Source organism: Drosophila teissieri, chromosome 3R (genome assembly GCF_016746235.2).
Source record: "Drosophila teissieri strain GT53w chromosome 3R, Prin_Dtei_1.1, whole genome shotgun sequence".
Taxonomy (NCBI): domain Eukaryota; kingdom Metazoa; phylum Arthropoda; class Insecta; order Diptera; family Drosophilidae; genus Drosophila; species Drosophila teissieri.
The window spans coordinates 9,047,390-9,068,885 of NC_053032.1; the positions used below are offsets into that span (position 1 = coordinate 9,047,390).

At 37.7% G+C, this 21,496-nt stretch overlaps 1 protein-coding gene across 7 annotated transcripts in view; it reads right to left on the minus strand.

Annotated features, from left to right (window-relative positions):
• Positions 1 to 19,551, minus strand: part of LOC122621950 (putative transcription factor capicua) — a 42,434-nt gene extending 22,883 nt beyond the window's left edge. For all 7 annotated transcript variants that reach the window (XM_043799991.1, XM_043799987.1, XM_043799986.1 and 4 more), the window contains exons 1-2: positions 19,400 to 19,551; positions 18,459 to 18,683 (exon numbers count right to left, since the gene is read on the minus strand). The gene's annotated coding sequence lies outside the window, so the exon portion shown is untranslated. The remainder of the gene's footprint in view (positions 1 to 18,458; positions 18,684 to 19,399) is intronic.
• Between the last annotated feature and the right edge of the window lie 1,945 nt (positions 19,552 to 21,496).

Here is a 21,496-nt window from a genome sequence, read left to right on the forward strand (position 1 = left end):
TTACCGTTTGGAACGTGCGCTGGCATGGCGATGAGCATGGGCAATCCCAAGAATATATCCTTATAGGGATGCCACCGCCCACAGAGGGAGAGTTTTATGTGCGTCAGCTGCTGGCTAAGTGGCTTTGCCCGCCCACTGGGTTTTCCCACTCAGTTTTCCCTGCAATCTTCGGCATCGTCCATTCTCTTTGCGTTCTGTGCCTCACCTTTCGAACCGGGCAAATATATCTGAAGCTTGTGTTCAAGGATGGCGATGTCGATGGTGGTAGCGAAGCATCGGATGAGAGGCACCGAAGGATGAGAAGTGACTGAGTGCTGGTCAGCGTCATCAGCTAAGCTGGCCAAGTGTCCTAATCAAGTTAGTTCGCTGTAATTGGCTTCAACAGGCGCCACCTCACACACCTCAATTAACTATAAATAACCTGACAAATAATGTCCCATTAACAAGGGGAAAACAAATGAGCCCAGCGATATCTATGAAAGTGGAGCACATGATAGTGGAGATTCTGAATAAATACACATCAACCGATATAAAGGTCAATTGAATATCTGGTACTTTCACCTACTGTTGTGACCAATTTTAAACGTATATTCGATATACAGGTTTGTCATTAGGTTTAACTTTATAGGTTTTAAAAACGGAAACCGATCTATAAGCATAAAAACAAAAAGCAAGTTCTGTGTAAATGAACATACTTTATCATATTATTTTACAATCGTCTTTTAGATTGAAAAAAATTTATTTTTAAAATTATCCTCATTTCTGAAAATGCTGTGGTATTTACAATAAAAAAAAAATGTTAAAGAGCTTTTGGGACACGGACATCCAGTCAAAAGTTAACTTGTTGGAGGTAAATAGAAGATCGAAATATAATATCATGTAAATATTTGACACCACTTAGCAAAATGCGTGTGTGCCGCTTCGTGTCAGGCCCTATTTCGTTCTCAGTCCTATTTCCATTCCCATTTCCATGCTATCTCCACGAGGCCGAGGTTCTGGGGAAAAGGTAAGACCCGGTTAGACCCTTCGTTCAGGCACGACAAGGAAATGCGTGCATGGGTATAAATAAATAAACTCAAATTGAAGCCATTTGGCCGGGTTGTAGTCGCGGGCTCGTCACTCTATTTACTTGACCACATTGTGCTGCCTTCTGTTTATGTAGCCACTAATTGCGTGGCTTATCTCAAATTTCAGATCGGAGCACGAGGCTGTGAGGAAATAGGACCTCGGAAAATAATGAGCCAAATGAAGAATTAGGCGCTAGAGAGCTCCGATTTAAATAATGAAGTCTTAAAATTGTATTAGTTCGAAAATAGAAAAATTACCAACATACCTGACTTGCAGCATTGATTAAAGAATTAAACAATAATTAGTTTGTTCGCTGATTACAATTTTTATACCCGTTACTCGTAGAGTAAAAGGGTATACCAGATTCGTTGAAAAGTATGTAGCAGGCAGAAGGAAGCGTTTCCGACCATATAAGGTATATATGTACATATATTCTTGATCAGTATTCGATTTGACCATGTCCGTCCGTATGAACGTCGAGATCTCAGAAACTATAAAAGCTAGAAAGTTGAGATTCAGCATGCGGACTCCAGAGACATAGAAGCAGCGCAAGTTGCCAAGCCCACTCTAACGCCCACAAAACGCACAAATCTGACACGCCGACACTTTCGAAAAATGTTTTAATATTTTTTCATTATTGCATAGTTGTGTAAATTTATAGTGTACATTTTTATCGATTTGCCAAAAAAAACTTTTTGCCACGCCCACAGACCGCCCAAAACTGCCAGGCCCACACTTTTGAAAATGTTGTTGATATTTTTTCACATTTTTTTTAGTCTTGTAAATTTCTCTCGATTTGCCAAAAATCTTTTTGCCAAGCATTATAATTTACATACAATTTAATCGAAATTTCCATTACCATCACACTTTACCTTAAAACGCATTTGTGTTCAATTTGGATTCCCAAAATGCTCACAATAACCCCACCCACTTTAACCGATTACTGGCCTTTTGTGAGCTCTGGTGCCCGAGGATGGCCTAAAAATAAACCTTGAAAATTATTTATTTAAACATGGCAAGTTCATTTTTTCTCCTTTTTCGTTGATTGACCGAGAGCCCTAAACAAATATATAAACCTAAGCGCAAACCGAGCCCGAGTCGTAAATAACATTTTTGAAATTTAGGGCCCTGTTTTTTGGTTGGTTCCTCTTCGTTCTCTCTATTCTCGTCTTATGTTGTTCAAACAGGAAAGTGCGAACCAAAAGGATAATGTCAGGGACCGCCGGCCAAAAGGTCGTAGGTTAATCATATCGTCAGATGAAAATGGTGCCCACATGTGTGGCGTGGCACGGCACTAGCTACCACGTTTCTGAAACGGCGGCTTGACTCATGACACGCTTTGATTTTTAGAGACCCAACCACCGAGTGCTACCACCTTGTTCAGCAGGTGGCTGAGTCAGTGGTTCAGGTGCGTAGTTTTGAATGGGGGACTGCGACAGCTCCCCACTCCCATACCCATAAATTCCCATCTGAACCCCTTTGGCTGCGCCACTGGTCTGAAGCTTAGTCAATACCCAAAGATCGCTCCGCCAGTTTTCTTTGTTTTAGTTCGAATTTCACAATAAGTGGAAACTAAGGCGATAGGAAACTGATTAGTTGTGTGGGCATTGAGATAATGTAATTATTATCTAATTGGTTTTTGCGTTTTTGTGGGTTGCTTAACCCTTTTTTCTGTTATGCCTTACGAACACGTTCCCAAATATGAAGTAACAAGTACAGAACAAATGTTCTACTTTTCTGCTTTTCAAATATAATATCATATTCAGTGAAGAATAAGAATATTAAAACCCAGAAATTCCAACCTACTTCCCACCTACTTCCAATCAAGAGCACACATCAAATTTTCGAAGAAATAATTATTCCCATTTAGAAATCAATGTTATAATCGTGGCGGATCTTCGAGCAGATCGTTTTGACATGTTAAATTAGTTATATTTTACAATCAAAGCTTTTAAGACCCTTTTCACAATACGATAAGTGAAAACAATAAACTTGAGCCCGAAACGAACGCCTACGCGAAAACTCAGTGAGGTTTTGCCGCCAGTAGGCGCCTGGCAAAGAAATAAAAAAACATAATAACGATAGTAAACAAAGGAAAGAGAAGCGGCCCACGCTTTTGGGACAAACCACTCATTAATTAATTTCATTGGATCTAAGATTTAAGCCCAACCCCCGCCTGATTACCCTCGAATCAAGCCACGAGGGTCGTCGGGAATCGTGTCAATGCGGAGAACAAGCGCATTTTCTGTGTAGGCCGTAGAATCGAATTGGGGACTGGGGGGTTGGGGTATCGGGGGATTGGCGTACTGGGTTCCCCGACTTGGCAACCCGATTGTAGTAGTATTCCGTCCATTTGCCTGCGTGGGCCGGCCGGTTTTAGCTTTAACTCGCATATCTGCTGTGCAGTATTATAATAACACATACATACATATATGCATTTATGCATCGTATGAGCATACAATTTCGTACTACAAACGTAGTAAATTAAAAGTGCAATCACGACAAACCCAAGCACGTCGCTCCCGCTTGCTTTTGTAACTGATTAGGTTGGGCAAAAAATAAAATATAATACTATACTGTGCACACTATAAAGCAAAGAAAGTTGCAAGAAAAACAACAAAGACCCACACGAAATGTGCATTTTGTTGATGCATGTGAAATAACGAAAAATGATGACAAGACCTTTAAAAAGGCGACAAAAAATGCGCTTGGAAAATCAAGGTTGCATATAAGAAACGTGCCCATGTAATGGCCGAAGTTCAGCGACAATAAACATATCATATCAGTTCAAAAACTAAATAGATGTTTTTGTAGGGTTCTATATGCCATTTTTGCTCATATAGATGAACTTAGTCCGTAGATTCCAAGAAAATAATCTATAACAAGAGAGAACGCTATAGTCGAGTTCCTTGACTATCTGATACCCGTTACTCAGCTAGTGGAAGTGCGAAGGAGAGTCTGACAGTTTTTGGCGGCTCTTGGGCGTTAGAGTGGGCGTGGCAAAATGTTTTTTGGCAAATCGATATAAATTTACAAGTCTAATACAAAAATTGAAAAATTTCAAAACATTTTTCAAAAGTGTGGGCGTGGCAGTTTTGGGCGGTTTGTGGGCGTTAGAGTGGGCGTGGCAACATGAATCGACAAACTTTCGCTGCGTCTGGAGTCTGTATACTTAATCTCAACTTTCAAGCTTTTGTAGTTCCTGAGATCTCGACGTTCATACGGACAGACGGCCAGACGGACATGGCCAGATCGATTCGGCTACTGATCCTGATCAAGAATATATATGTATACTTTATATGTTCGGAAACGCTTCCTTCTGCCTGTTACATACTTTTCAACAAACCTAGTATACCCTTTTACTCTACGAGTAACGGGTATAAAAATAGGCATAGAAACAAAGCCGACAAATAATTTTTGGATGACTTGAAGTAATCGAATTATTAATATTTACAATCTACTAATTAAGCATTGTTTACCAAAATTTCAGTTTAGACTTCATTTATGCAAAATCCCACTTAAAACTATATTTTTAATCGTTGTATTGGTGTACATACCTAAAAAGTAAGGAAAGAAATAATACATTAGTAATTTAGAAATTTACAGATATGTATGTATGTACATATGCATATATATATTGTTGATTTAAATTGAGTAAATAGCAGCTGCGTTTCTAGGTATTCTGTGGAACTGGCAAACAGACGCCAAGAAAGAATTATATCCGTTTCCCCCTTCCATTTGGGGCGAAATTGAGGCGACAGTTAGCATAAAAATACCTTTAAAGGTCGCTCTTCATAGATATGGGGCATGTGTACAGTTTGATTTGGATTTCGATCTGGATTTCCGAGAAACTTACATAATAACATTTTTGCCTTTTGTGGCTTCTAATAACAGGGCGGGAGTTGTATTTGGCCAAGTTGATTTTTACTGTTGCCCATGCATATAAAGCAGCTGTTGCTCGTATCGGTTATGTGTGAAACTTAACACAACTCAATTTGACCAAAAAGGCGGCTTTGGGGACAACAAACAACAAATTTCAGCCGGGTAGACAGATATGTGGCGAGAGATTGCATGAATGTTGGAATATTTGTTGTATAATTTATTCAGCACACTCAGACAAGCCGATAAAGATAAACATGTAAATCAAACAAGAACTTTGACTGATGGCGACACCGCGACGCCTTCGTTGTTGGTATGGTTGTTGTTCTTGTCATTGGTGGCTGATTGAGTGGCGCCAACGAATTAATAACTTTCTAGAACCGCAATCTATCGTTTATGATGTGTGCAAATTTTTGGTTGTTTCTTTTTTTGTTGATGTTTTCCAGCTTGTTCATTCGCTTGCTTACCCGCCCGAGTGAGAATTACCTCTGCAAACTATGTTCGGAAATCGCTACACAAATTTAAAGAAAGCAAACAATAGGTCAAGATTTATGGGCATTAAGTGTGTGTTGCGTAGAATACAGAAATACATAAATATCCTTATCGGACTTGAGAAAACGACTATTTGCACAAAATGTTATCTTTTAGTGTGGTTAAGCAATAATAGTTATATTAGCAAAATGATTTATGAAATACGTAAAATATTCAAAAATAAAATTAAAGAAGTATCATTGCACTTCAAGAATTATACTAATGTTTTTGTTATTCTTTTTTTATACATCCTGACAGAGTTTATTTTGGTTTTCCCTTCCATTCGTTATGATTACTTTTGTCTATCTTTGCAGATTTGTTTACGTCTTAAATGCTTGTCCCAACATATTTGTATCACTGAATTCCCCTACGTTCCCATCATTAGGCTAATTTAATCACCTAAGAGCACGCAGCCAAATGTGTACTCGACAAGAATCACACTTCTTTCGGCATGAGAAAATATTTGCAAAAATAATCCCCCAAATATATATGCATACACATTGGTTTATAATGAAAATGTTCGTTTTCCTCATAATTATAGTTGGCCAAAATATACGAAAATAAAAAAAAAGCTTCAAAGGTGTGGTGCTGTGAGTTTCCGGGGCGGTGAAAGAAAGCACGTGGATCGTTCAGATGGTTCAGATTGTTTGCTTTATTTACGCAGCATTAAAATGTGTTTAAACCAAGCAGTATGCTTATATGTTCTCGGAGAGCTTTGGGCAGGCAGGTGCACGGCGGTGTTTTTTTTTTTATTTTTCGGTGGGTTGAAGACGGCAGTGGGCGGTGGGAGGCCGCCGCATTGACGCGTGTGGAGCGTACGAAAGCGGCGAGAGTGTGTAGATATATGTATAAATATATATATATATTTTTATCGGCCACATAAGCCCGTAGTACGTTCGAGCGTGTAGATACGGACGCACGCACACCACGAGATGTATAAGAAAACACTGAGTGTGTGCATACATATGCACATGTTGCGATGCGAGCGATTAGCGCATGAATGAAAAAATTATACGACGTTGGTAGCAAAATAATAAAATATTTTTACTTTTTCGGTTCATTTGAATTTTGGGGGGCGCAGACCGGCCTTATCGAGGCTTCCGCCGTTGCTCTTTTTTATATAAATTACCTGATTATTCCACTCGGTGTAAGAATAAAACCACGCCAAATTGATTTTGGTTCTCTTTCCCAGAAATAGAGATAAAAGTTCAATATAGGCAGGCCGACCCATCAGCAGATATGGCCAAGTCAGTGTGTTGGTGGCGGAAAATAGAAATATATGGAGGATATAGAGGCCGACAGACAAAACACAGACCAACTTGCACTAATGTGTGCAGACAAAGGAAATCAAAGGGTATTTGGATTATAGAACTGATCGTCAAATAAACATTCTGTTATAGGAACTTGTCTAGAACGAAATTATATGGTACTTTAGCTTCAATTCTTAGGTGTAAATACGTTAGTAAAATGAACCTAATACTGAGACAAACATATAACCTGGATCGATTTCAATTAATAAAATTTCCCACATCATAACTAACGATAAAAGCCTTGTAATATGTAATTAACAATTAAATTGTACAATAAAAAAACTTAATCGTCTGGCTTCACTGGAACATCCATCTGAGTATTTAATTATACCATAACCAATAATTTTACAAATGATTTTTAACCGACTGCAAAATGTGGGTTAAATGCAGAAAGACATCCTAGAAATGGCATAAAATTATAGGGCCCAAATAAGTAATATAATAAAGCCCCAAAGGGTATGTTATAGTCGAGCATGAGAACTATTATTTTATCTTTGTTTTCCTTTCCATTAGTAGAATTTGTTTTGTTTGATTTTGATGCCTTATTTTTGCGTGTGTCTGGTCGATCGCAGCTCGAAATAAGTTTCATTAATTAAAAATGAACAAAACGTGTTATACGTTGGCGTTTTATATATTCATCTTCTACTTATAGATTGGCAATGTGCACACGTACTACGCGTCCACTGTACGTACACTGCCCAAATAAATATGTACATATACATTTATTTATATAGTTATTTCTTTTGTCCCGTTTATCGTGCGATGTCGCAAAATTGAAGTGAGTTGATTGGTATTTCAGTCAGGCAGGCACCCGGTTTTTTCTTGAGGCTCCCTTGGGTTCTCTTTATGGCGAAGTAAAATTTTCCCTGTGGAGGGCGGATTTAGATAAGACCGGTGGAAAGAAACCACAGTGGGTCCGGTACGATATCTTTATCACCAGTGCTCTCAATCGAAGAACTTTTCAATCGAAATCGAACACAATGTTTTCTATAAGAAGTTGAGCTGTGAACAAGGCAGTGCTTGAAATGCAAACCAAGTTTTCTCCAGATAAAAATGGTTTATTAATAAGTCAACAAGTATGCAATGAATGCATTTATCTCAGTTCAAATGTTGACTTATTAGTAAGCTAATAATGAGACCAATATCCATGAATGCAATTTCGTAAGGTTTGCTCAAATATATGGCAATCGTTGCTGTGGCCATTGATAAGCTTAGCAATAAAATGCGTTATTTTCTATACAATTCCTGTTGCTAGCCAGGCGAGCACTGAATAAACAGACCCGTAACAACAGAGAATGTTCATCTGCAACCGGTTTAAAACTCCTGCACACGAACAAATCAATTTAGTGAGGGAAAATCGCAAAATAAATAAACCAAAACCGACAGAGAAACACATAAAAATTGCACATAAATGAATATAAAATCCAGACAAGAACTCCTCTGGTTCGTCTACTTCTTTGAGATCCCATTCCTGTGGGGCCGAATAGCAACAAATTGTGTTTTATATTTCTCTGGTCTTGTGTATATATGTACGTACAAATAGACGTATAGTATAAGGGGAGGAAGGAATATATATTTCCCCAACTCATTTTTATTTTCTTCTTTACGTTTTACGCGCGCGCGATACTAAAATAATTTTTACGCATACGCGTATGTGGAGAAGGGGTCCTTATAATACCGATACCCCGTGCACCCCAAACCCCACCTGATTGTATCTGGATAGGATCGGGCAGTGCTAACGATGGCTCCTTTCCAGTTTCATTATACATTTCTCGTTCTTTTCCACAACCAATACATTCTTTCGGGCCATTTTGGAGTGCTTGTTTTTTCTTTTACGCGCTTTTGTTTACTATAGATACACAACAAACGTTGAGATACAAATACAGCCGGACGGGCTGGTCGCACACGCATGTGGTACTCTATCTGCATCTGTATTTTTTTTCTCGTAGCCATTAAAGCTTGAATAATACCTACATAAGCAAAAAATAAACAAAAGCAGAAATAATATTTTCAAGCGCTTTTAAAAAAAGGTGAAAAGAAATGTTAAGAAAGGCATCCGACAAATGCTACACTTGTTCTTCATTCCTCGCTTGTTTTTTTTTCCTTAGGTTTTTGTTTTGGTATTTACTGACGCTTTTACTAAAGTGAATTTCGTGAGCGAGCATTACATAAACAGGTGAGTACCATTATGGCTGAATAGAGCTGCGACTAGGAGTTACCCTATTAAATAAATACATTATTACATATTCTTTATAATTATTTAAAATATTAAAATTAGATATCGTATAATAAATCCCTACAAAGTTATTTTTAATTAATAAATAATCAATTTAATTTCCGAACTCCAACATTCAGAACTCGTAAACTTTAATGGGTACTTCAGGGGCAAACGCCTCTTTAAAGTCGGGTCTGCCTCGCATCGACGGCAAAAACAACAATATCTTAGGCACGAACCACAAATACCACTAAAATCGAATTAAGTAGCGGGAGGAGGCACTTAGGTTTATTTGCTTTTTGAGCGGAACAGCGGGATAAAAGGGGCGGGGCGAAGGGTTGTGTGTAATTTGGTAGTTTGCTCAAAAGTGTGCCTCATGTGGATTATTTACCTTACAATTTAACAGGTAGCCCGGCTAGGTATGTATCTTTCAAAGGCGGTTGGGGAAATGTGATAGGGGAACCCCGGGGGATCTGGCAATTTATCTATCTGAATATGTTGGAGCAGATAGTCAGGTCTACCTTTTAATGATAAATATTATTCAACCTAATGGGGAAATACTTTTGTAGCCCTCATAAAAAATGCTGTAATTTAATTACCATTTTATAAACAATAAATATTAAAAAGAAACTGTAAGCTGAATATTATGTTATGGAAAGTGACGGGGGAAAACCAGTGTAGTCTTTAGAAAACGTATTAAAATGTAGAAACGAAGAATTGATTCAAACTCTTTCATTCGTTACTGAGTGTTTAAAATTTAAGTTGACATGGCTTTGTCTTGATATCAACAAATTTATTGCTTGATTTATAGTCTTCTTGATTGATGAAGTTCATACGAGTGCAGGGCAAGATAATTTTTATAATGCTCAGCTTGGGAGAAATCAGCCAAGTCAACCAGCACCAAGCAATATCACACACCTGCTTCCAATTGTGATTACAAATTCAAGATTAATTGAAATCGGCAGGCGGTTCACAAATGTAAACAAATGTATGGAATTGTGGATAGCCCGAAATTTCGGTACATAAAAATGAATCGATCCCAAGCTAAAAAGGTTACGTAAGGAAAAGTAAAAAGAATATCCATAAATGAGTCATAACCATTTAAGGCAATACTATAATTATTAAAATGTTCATAAAAACTGTAAAAACTAATACATTGAACAGCAATTTAGGTGTCACTCGATCACAACTGCTTCGTTTTCTAAAGCTCTAATAATGATATAAGTAATTTGCATAATGAAAATTAGTAATGATATCCATTATAGTGCACATGTAGGTACATATCTATACCAGATCCGAACAATCGGTAATCGGTACATACAAAATGGATTGAGCATGACAACCGACAGTTGACAGCTAAACAACTCATTAATAAATAGCAAACGCTCCACGACCAATAGCTACACTTTAAAGCTTATTACGGAACACACTCTTCATATATGTACGAGTATGTATGTATGAATGTACGTACAAATCGACAACAGCCGGCATCCAGTGCACACAAAACTATACTGAGCGTTTATATAGATATTCGCAGAGTCGTACAACCCAATCATGAGTGTGTATAGCACTTGAAATGGCAAATGAATGACGTGACTGCGTACTAACTGACTGACTGACTCACTGGCTCAATGACTGACGGACTAAATGACCGAATGAGTGTGTGACTAACTGACTGACTGGGCAACCAATCAACCAGCGAATGAACGAATGATCGGGTGACAGAGCAACCGACCGCCAGACGAGTTAAGATTAATCAGAGACCCCGTCCATATAGCAATTACAGTGCCTCACAAAATCTTAAACCAGTCGGATTGATTGGAAATCGCGCTATTTATAGGTAGTATAGGTATTTTTCTCAGGAATTCTTATCAATATACTATTTTACTTACATAAATATTTTAGTATTTCTTAGAATTTCGAGTGAAACAAGGTTCTAATTTGCTTTTTTTAAAATAATCTAAACATATGTTAAACTTAACGCAATGCCATCGATACACTTACGAAACGCACTGTACTCGCATGCATGTGTATATTTATAAGTTGGTGTTGATAGTGTTTGATATGGGTAAAGAGTCGACAGAATGTAATGGGTTAAATGCCATATCAGCAACAGAGAAAAAGAGTAAAACGCTGAATACAAATTACAACTCCAACACCAAGCCCCTCTATTCTGCTGCCCCCAACAAAAAACCAACTGATATATACGAATATGAATGTAGGTATATATGGAGACAAAATAACAGGCGATTCTCAAGCGGCAATAGCACCCAAATATGAGCAACAAACACTTGCACAAAAGTTGTTGTCAACAAGTTTACGACCGAAACCCGCTAGCATATATATTAAATGGACATACATAACCATATATAAACCGTACCCATCTGTATCTCTTATCACAGCCCAGCCCCTAATGCTATCAGTTATAATCAGCCAAGTTTCTTTAGCCTTTTTAGCATATCTGAATGCAGAGCTTAGTTTTCGCTTCACTTTGCTTTGCTTCACATTATGCCAGTTTTTTCGATCTCTCAGGTATTTTATTTCTATTTGTTGTGACGTGCCGTGGGTAATAATTATTTAGATAATCTAGCCCTCAAAACTTTACGTAGCCCATCAAGTTTCTCAAGGAAACGGCTTAAAGGTTTTAAACGATCAGTGGAGTTTTCAACTGTGATGTCTTGTAAAGATAATTAACCTCTGAGATTTCCTGCGGGGTCGAATATGCCAGTATAAAAATTGAAACCAGATATAGTCAACTGATCAACTGAAATATTGTTGAAGTGGGTAGCTTATAGGTGTGAAGCTATAGCTCATATGTTGTAGCATACAGAACACGTAGAGGATAATAATGTTAAGCTAAAACGTTTCCCAATGCATAAAAAGGTAATTAGGTCTTTTCATACTTCATTTAAATGCTAAATTTATATGAATACAATTATTTGTTATATTTTTCATTTTGATAAAAGACTAATAAAAATTCGTAATATAATTTGTTGTTGTTTAGTTTTTTTAATTTGTTATTGTTTGCTAAAGCTGTTTGATGATTTTTATTAGATGCCAAAGAGCGTAGCACTATAAAATGTATTCGAGTAAAAACTACACAAAACACCCAGAAAGTAATAAATTTTATTGCAAAATGGCCTTTTCATTCATTTCGCCTGAAAAGCAGATAAAAATGTGTTTTTTGTGCCTTTTGCTATTGTTGTTTACTAATACAAACACGTAGAGATGTAGATGTATGTGTTTTTCATTAAGAATGAATTCATCGTTTGCCTGTTGTGTTTGTCTAGGTGGAGAATATCTATCTATCTATATATGTATCTGATTCTATATATACGTAATACGTATCGTATCTATGATGCATTACTTTTAGATATTCTCACTCAGTAAAAACAAGCCTGAGTCGTGTGAGAATGAATAAATAAACAAATTCTGAGAAAATAATATGTCAGACGAAATGAAGTAATACATTGATATGGAAATGTTATCTGAAGTCTAACATCTGCATCTGCCCTCAAAAAGTACGGAACAAATTGTATCTTGTAGTCCCACACTCGAGTATCTATATCAGTATAAAAGTATAATCGCCTGACAAAACTGATAGCGATTCCAGTTGGCAAGTCGAGTATTTGACCAATTGACAAACTGACTGACTGATGCAAATCAATAAAAATCCCTATGCATGTGTGTACGTTCGGTCATCGCAATAAACGTACTATACGTGTGTTTGCCGGCTTATCACTATTAAAATACAAAAATTTAAATTACATATTGACTTATCAGCGGTTGGTTAGTATACACGTATGTGCTTTCCGTTTTTTGTAGCTTCATTTCACCTCTTCATGTTGATTATGGTTGAATTCGTGAGTGAGTGTGTGGATTGATAAGTTTGCCTTGTTTACCTCGTCAACATTTTTGCATTTTCTTAACACATTTCAAATATATTATTTATTAATAATCTTCAGTGTCCAAATAATACAATACTAACTATACATCGATAAACAAACATAGCATTTTACTTTACATTGTTAGTAGTTATTGACCTTTTGAATGAGGAAACTGTTTTAATGCCATCGCAAATGTTTCTTGGGCAACTGATCTTTCTAGTTTCCGTTAAACAGATCAATGTTCTTTATAAGTATTTTAATCTAAACAATTATTTTGGTATTTTTACTATGTTAACCTATAATTTTCATATGTTTTTTTAAGTTTGAATAAAATTAATGTAAATGGTAGAATATTGCGAATTCATATAATATTTTTTTGTGCAAAAGTAAAAGCCCCACAATATCTCGTTTGATCTTGATTTGGCTCCATAGGCCGGTTCTGAAACTGAAACGGATACCCAGACTGGAAACAGTAGCCCCAGTGAGCAGCATTTGGAGCGGTGCACACATAAAACAAAAAATACAACCGAAAACCAAAATTTTTTCCGGTTTGTTTGGTGGTTTTTTATTACATAGATGTGGTGAACCGGTTTGGGAATGTTTTCGGTATAAATACCACAATTTATGTTGTTTTGCGCCGTGTGTGCCATTGTTGGACCAACAAACAAAGATTTGCCGGCTTATTAGTAACGTGTTTTTTATAATACAGTATAAGAGCTTAGCTTAGCTGTCGCCTCGAGTTTGAATATAAATTGTCATACTTTAGAGAAACCGAAATCAATAGGGAAAATTGTGGAGTCTGGATGTGGATCTGTAGAGAGGGCGATAAGCGATGAGTAATACCAGAAACGCTAATGAGGCCAAGACAGCTTACTCATCGAATATTTTAAAGGAGGTGGAGTCCATTGGACTCGATTCTACGAACAGGAGAGTAGGAAATGCAAATCCCAGAAAAGACATTATTTATGTGGTTTATAAAAACCAGTTCAAGCTGGTCTTTATTCATATTTATTCCCTATTATTATAAGAGACATCACGAAGATTTTAATATGAAACATGAAAGTTAGCTGGATTCAACAAAGAGAAGGAATAGAAGTTCCAAGCTCGACTCAACGAAACCAAAGCAAAATTTCAAAGACAACTTCTTGTTTCCTTCTTGAACATTCCGGTTCTTGGGATTCGGTTTGGGCCAGAAGCACGGGGTGCAGGCAGAGAATCGGAGAGAGACCGAGACCCAGCAGACGTAATTAATGATCCCGAAAACGTTGACGACGGCAACCAGCAGCAGCAGTAAGCCCATGAAGGGGCAAACGCATGTTTTGGACCTTTTTTCGGTTCGGCCTGTTGGCAGATGAAATACCAAAAGTGGAATACAGGTGCGGATTAAGGTCAGACGGTCGCTAGGAAACAGATTTTGGTGAGTATCTAAATATAATATTTTAGTCATTCAAAAGTATTAATTTAGTTTGGAAAGCATATTAACAATAGTAATAAAGGAATTTTTCTGAACTGAGAATAAATAAATAAATAATGAATGTAAATCATTTTGGTTTTTTTTTTAAATTTTTTTAATCACGATTGTACTATATAGTACTGACTAAAAAAACCAAGAAAAATACTACAGCAAAAAATATGTTGGAAGTCTCCACAACTGGATGCCGTAAGAAGTTGTACTACAACTCCATGTTTATAGTATTTGTAGAATGCCGAGAGGCGAGTCTGCAAGACGAACTACAAGATACACAATAACAAGAACAGCAACAACAAAAGCTAACGCAACATGAAAACCGGTCTGTGGCACCAACTATAATAACAACAAGAACAACAACTTACATATCAATGTGTGCTGCCCATACACACAGATACAATGCCACCTAAACGTGTGTTAGTGTCAAACAAGAAGACGAAAGTGGGGCCTTTTTAGGGGGGGTTCTCGTGGAAAGAGTGCCGAGAAGCAGACGCAAAACGAGACTCCACAAAGCCCCACACTCTCGCATCCACAACGCTACCTCCTTCTTGCTTTCCATATTCTTGAACTTCAAAAAGTACAACCAACGATGAAAATCGAACAAAAACCCAGCATAAAACAAATAAAAACGAAGAAACAAACAACAACGTCAAGCCGTCAGACAGCTACTGGTGTTAACCCGTAGTACAAAGTAGTAAGAAGCAGCCAGCAGCACCACCAACACACAGATACCGCCGTACTACCACACACATCCATACATGCGTGTACAACGCTGCGTATACGCCATATCTGGCTGACAACGTCTTCGCCGCCTTGTTGCCTTCTTATCGCTCGTCTTTTGAGTTCTTTTTTCGTCTCCACATCATCTCTACCCCGGCTCTTTAACGCTAATGCTCACTGTTCACACATATATACGCATATATGTATGTAAGTATATTGCCGATTCACTGATGATCGTCATCTGTGCAGCGTGCAGACTTAAAAGGCCCGCGAATAAGATATTCTTCATACATTCGGAATTCAGTAGCAAGGGATTAGTGTGCATGGGAAAACAGCAATACTCTGACTTAAATCAAATACTTATGCACATAAGAAAACCATCTTTCGAAGTTGCACCATTGGCTTTACTCTTGAAATTAATCAAACCTGCTCGATCCCAAAGTACAAAGAATAATTTAAGAGTGCCTTATGATTAAACTTTAGCAATAAAAAAAATGTAATTACAAAAAAGAATTATGAAATGAATTAGGAGAATATTAACAATCGTTAAGTAATTAAACAAGTAAAAAGTGAATTTCAAAGTGTTTACTTTACAAATACGCCCTTAGAAAGCTAATCCACCTACTAAATATGATAACCCATGGAATAAATTAAAAAGAACAGCATTGTTCCATATAAGCGCGATATCCATATTGTACCCTACACGTACTCCTTATTCCATCTTTTTTCGTACGTTCCATCTTCTCAACTCTACTTGGCACCGAACTTTGCCTGGGACCATATGTCAGAATAAAGACTCCGATTCATTGTAGACACAACCTAAAGACCATCCATTACAAATGCTTTTCTTTTCGTTTCGTGCTTATATATATGCCCTTATGTCTGGGTTTTTTTTGCCCTGCATGATCTGGTTTTGTCGTGTATTGGGGCAATTTCAACTTTTGATGGATTGTTATTGAAGTTTTGCCTTTTTTGTTTCCAGCTTATGTGGCTTATTTCCACTTTTTAATGGTTCTTACTCGGTTTTTGTAGGATATCTGAGCAAAAGATCTTGGTATACAAATATCGCGTAAATGTTTTTCTCTGGTCGAAATATATGATTTTTTTCAAGGTTCAAGATTTTCAGAGTATTATGCTTACAGCATAGAACTAATGACAATAAAGTAGAAACCCTAATAGACTAAGACTTTAAGATTAATTACTCCGTGTAACATGAAAAATCTACTGTGATGGGTTTTTATGGGAGTTTATGATGCACCCATTATTAACAACTTTTATAAATTGTTTGTGACCAAACATGCAATTTGTACTTCGTAACCAACCAAGTTGTGTGGGTCCCATAAATGCAATTTAACAAAGGTTGCATTTTGTAAAACCGTGCTACCAAAATAAATTCCATCCTCTTTTTGAATGTACTTTTATTGGCTAATTGCGTCGACATTTCTGCCAGTGCATTGGCCTAATTGAGAAACTAGCTTCAATACCAAAATTGGCTCATTGTCCTGGCCATAAAAGGCACACACACTCAAACAGACCATCAACGCAGTGTAATAAAAAGCGAAACAAAAAAATATCTAGGCAAGAAAAACGTGCCATGCCTCGAATAATGAAGTTAATAATAAAATTGAAAGAGAAACATTTGCCGCCGCTAACGATAATCCAAATTTGAACAAATAAAATAAATTAATAAACAATCGGCGTGCGTGTTTTTTTTACTGTGTGTGTGCGTGTGAGTGAATTACTAAGTTTTTGCCACCAAAGTTGGATTTGCCATATATGTATGTATGTATACTATACACATAAAAACCGAAATCGTAGACATAGCAACGGGTTTATATTTCTGTACCGACGATTTGCCAATTAGCAACAAAAGTTCTTGCGGTTGATTAATTATTCTAAAAATTCAATAACCCAACCTACCCGTACGAGCTAATAATAATAGAACAAAAACTGTTTTTAAGGCTTGCAATGGGAGTGGAATCTGCTTTAAAAATGTCATTTGAACACTCCTTTTTGTTGTACACGCATGCATTTGCATTTCGTACAGAGGGCTTTTCAAATTTTCCAATTTTTGAATATGGTAACTTTGATTTTTTTTCTAGATTACATTAAGTAAACTGACACAATTCTTAACTGTGTACATTTTAATTCCGTTAAAACATTGATCTCCGTATTATGTTTCATAGTGACCACTGTACAAGCTCGCTGTATGTATGCATTACTTTTCCCATTGTTGTTGCTGCTGCTGCTAAGTGCGTCTAGTAATTTGCTGATAATTATCAACAAATGGGCGCTCACGCACATTCAAATGTAAATTAGGCAGTAGAAGGGTAGGAGAGAGCTGCTAGAGAAGAGAAAGAGAATTTAGTCCAGGCAAAAGCAACAATAGCAATAACAAAAGCAACGCATTGCTTAAATCTCGTGCGATGCAGTTGCCAGCGAGAGTTTTGTTGCTAATTACACAAACACATCGATGGCCAGCCAGTCAGAGTGCAAGTGCGTCTGTGTGTGTGCTTGGAAGGGGTGGGGGCGGGTAACTTCACTTGGTAACAGTGGGACCAGTGCGCAGTATAAGAGGACATACTGGTACAGTGTGAAAGTCAAATTTGAATAAAATTAGTTTTAAAATCAATACACAATTTAAGACAATATCTTTAATTTTATTATTTCCCGTTCAAAAGGCAATCAAATTGTTTTTTAATATATGAAGTACCATGGAATATTTTTTTTTTGTGCACTATGATTTTGTTAATTCACTTGACAGCCACTAATTCCCATATACGAATCATGATTTCCCTAATAAAATCCACCAAAACCAGTAACTTTTATCGTAGGCTAATTTCTGTAGCTGATTTTCACCCCATTGTTTTTGTTTACAAAAAGGCAGAGCCTAATTTGAATTTCTACAATTCACATTTAACATATCAATGATAAGGAATGCATACACACACGCATATATTAATTCTAGAAGCCATTGTTACTACTTTTTGTATTATGGGAACAATATGATGTGCAAATGTTTAAAGCATCGAGGCTTAGGGATTATTTACCAAATGAATAGAATTTCTCGAATACAAATTTTGTGGCCTGACCAGCTACAACAAATACACACGGTCACACTGAGATCCACGGCTCTCTTTCCCACTCTCTATTTCCAAGAGAGCGAGGGTGTGCTGGCATGTGTATGTGTGCAAGTTGTGGAAATGAATGAAGCGCTGCTTGCCAACAACGTAAAAGCAAGTGTAAGAGCGAGCCAGGAAGAGGGGGAACAAGAGAGAGCGACTGGGAAAGACAGATAGTGGGAACGGAAGCGGGAGGGGAAATACGAAATTTTCCAATTGGCAAGCACATACAACATAGGGTAAAAGAATTTCGCTTACCGTTTTTCGCTTATTGACGTAGGCGTCCGTTTCTCTCTTTACGTATATGTTTACGTGTATGTGTGTTTATTGCTCTTTTTCTGTTTAATTTTATTTGCTTGGCTTGTTTTTGTTATGCAAAAGGCATAGATTTTTTCGGGTTTTACACGTTAAAAACACAAACACTAAAAATTACTTAACAGCGTGCTGGGCCGTTGGTTCTCGCTCTCCCGCGCTGCAAGTGCACTGCAAACAAAATGTTGGATTATAACTAGATGGCTGGCTGGCTGAGCTTTACAACTTTTCCACGAGCAAAATAACGCACAACTGAGGAAAACGCGAACCGACGAACCGAAAACCGTGAAAAGTGTTCATTCATTGAGGAAAATTGAAATGAGCACCACAGCATGTGACTCTCTCGCGAATGCTCTCTGTGGGTCTGTCTCTCTCTTTCTTTCCCCCACTCGCTTTGGGGACCAGTGTTGCCAACTCAGAGCTTAGAGCAGAGCCCCAATGCCAATAAGCCGAATTGGGGAAAAGGAGTATGCAACGCCAAGCCCAGCCTCAGATACTCCAATTCTGATTCGAACTTATTAATTATTTAATTGGGATTCTCGGACAGCTGTATTGTGAGCTGGCAACACTGCTCCTCTGCACAGACAGCGCGTCGACGTCAGCGTGATAGTGTTTGTGTGCGTGCTGCGCTCCCTCTCTTTTCCTCATCCGCACTCTCTCTGTCACACGATTGATTGTTGTTGTTATTATTATCTTTATTCGAGCTTAATCCAATATTTAGCCAGTATCTATGCAGCCCAGTTTGTTTTCCCAGCTCTCTGTTTCACTTGTTTTCACACCTACACTTGTGCGTGTGCCCGCGTTTGTGTGCTTGTGCGTGAGTGCTTTGTATTTGCCAGCGAATTCAATTTGCAACACCTAAAAATCGAACAAATGTTGCCACAAACCGTTTTATTCACACAAAAGCCTGCAGGCACTGCCTGATTTGGCTGTATTGAGGTTTTGTGCGCGGCGCACAAGAACAATTCACAGGAGCTCCACCTTCCGACATCCGCGACACGTCCGTGCGAGTTCGAGCATGAAATGAGAATCTACTGGAGACCATTTTCCCCATTTGAGAAATTACCCCCAAAGTGAGACCGTTTCTCAGACTTAGAAAATTCATTTAGAATGCGTGGCAAAGTGGATGCGGTACGGTTACACTGATAACGCTCACGACTGCACCCATCTTTTGCCAGATAAGGAGGGATTATAAAGAACAAAAATTGTGATTGCTTCTAAATCACTTATTTGTAACAAGATTTATATTCGTTTTACATATTTATAACGAAAATGTTAAAAAATGGTTTGTGTACAATCTAGCGTAAAGTTAGTCGATGCACGAATCCACATTGTCTAAACTACAGGATGGCAACGCCACACCTGCTTAGATATCAGTAAGCTGTGGAAATACCGAAAAAGTACTTAGGTACGATATTTGTATTCGGTACTCGATGGGTAAAAGGGTTTAGTTCTTTAAATGGTTTAATTACGTGTGGTATCTTAGCTAGTATTGTTAAGTTGACTATTATTTACATTTAAGTTTATTTTCATTCTGATTTATATTTAAAAAACGGGTGTACTTGATTCGTTGTTCGACCCTATAAAGTACATATATATATTCTTAATTAGATACGATCATGTCCGCGTAGATACGATCATGTCCGTCTGTCCGTTTGTCTGTCCGTCCGGATGAACTAGACTAGAACTAGGCTAGAAATCTTATATTCTCTGGTACGGTGTCCAGCGTTCGGGGTTCCGAGTTCAGAGCCCTGATTCAATCCCGTCCCAAAACCCAATGCCCAAAATTTCTATTACCTGAGTACGGGTATCTGAAAGTATATATATGTACAGCATTCTTTCTTGTTTGAAAATATATCTACTTATTCGATAAACAAAGTTTTTAGCTAAGAAACTTGTAACTGTGTAGAATACTAATACTTATACTAATACGCACCCCGCAAGGTTAATTAATATACCCCTTTCTCGTGGAGTAAAAATGTTAGTTAAAAAGTTTGTAGCAATAAGAACAATGCTTTTCCTACCCTATGTAGTCAAAACTCTTGATCAGGGAAACAAATCAAGTTAGTTTGGCCTTGTCCGTCCGTCTTTCCGTCTGTCTGTCCGTCCGTCTTTCCGTGTGTCCGTCCGTATGAACGTCAAAATCGCGGGAACTACGCCAACATGTTGGATGTGGTTGTAAAGAGTACTTTGTTGAGATTATTAAAATTGAATTATAAGATTATGAAAAGCACCTGGTTTGCAATCTCTCTCCCTATAGCAACTAAAAGTCTTAAATGTCTTGTATCTTCAGTCGGTCAAAGGTAGTTCACGGATTAATAAAAGCTCGAGCGTAACCAGTTTAATTTCAGCTTGAAACTTCTCTTTAAACTCAGCTTTCTTGAGTGGGTAATTTATGAATGCACTATCCTCAAATGAGACCTCTCATATGGAATTGCCGCAAAAAGTGCAAACATACATCAAATTCGCGCCGGAACTTTGGAAATATGAAAACCGCGCTATGTGATCCGTACACCTGGTACCGTCTAGCGACATAAATTACGCATACGTCGTGTTAACCGTGGGAAAACATATAAATGTGTTTGCACCCACTCCCACACCCACGAAAGCGGCAAAAACAAATTGTTGTACCTTCTGTTGCTGCTGCTATTATTGCCATAACTTTGGACTTTTATTAGTAGTCAACTCTGAGCGCGAGCCAGGCTCCTTCATCGAGCCTGGCCTACGAGGAGGTAGCACTTCCAGTTTAATGAGCTGAAAAGTGCAAGTTGAGATGCGCAGGCCCCGACGTATTATTAGCTTCAACTAATTAATCGCCGCTGTCGGAGCTGGAAAATTGTGCGGCTTACCTTGAGCCTCAGTTTGGGAGTAAATAATTACTAGCTACATTATACTAGAACATTAGAAAGTATACTTTGAAAGCTTACAGCAAAGCCGTAGATGCAAGTACATACATATGTATGTCTCTCATTCGCTCTGAAAGG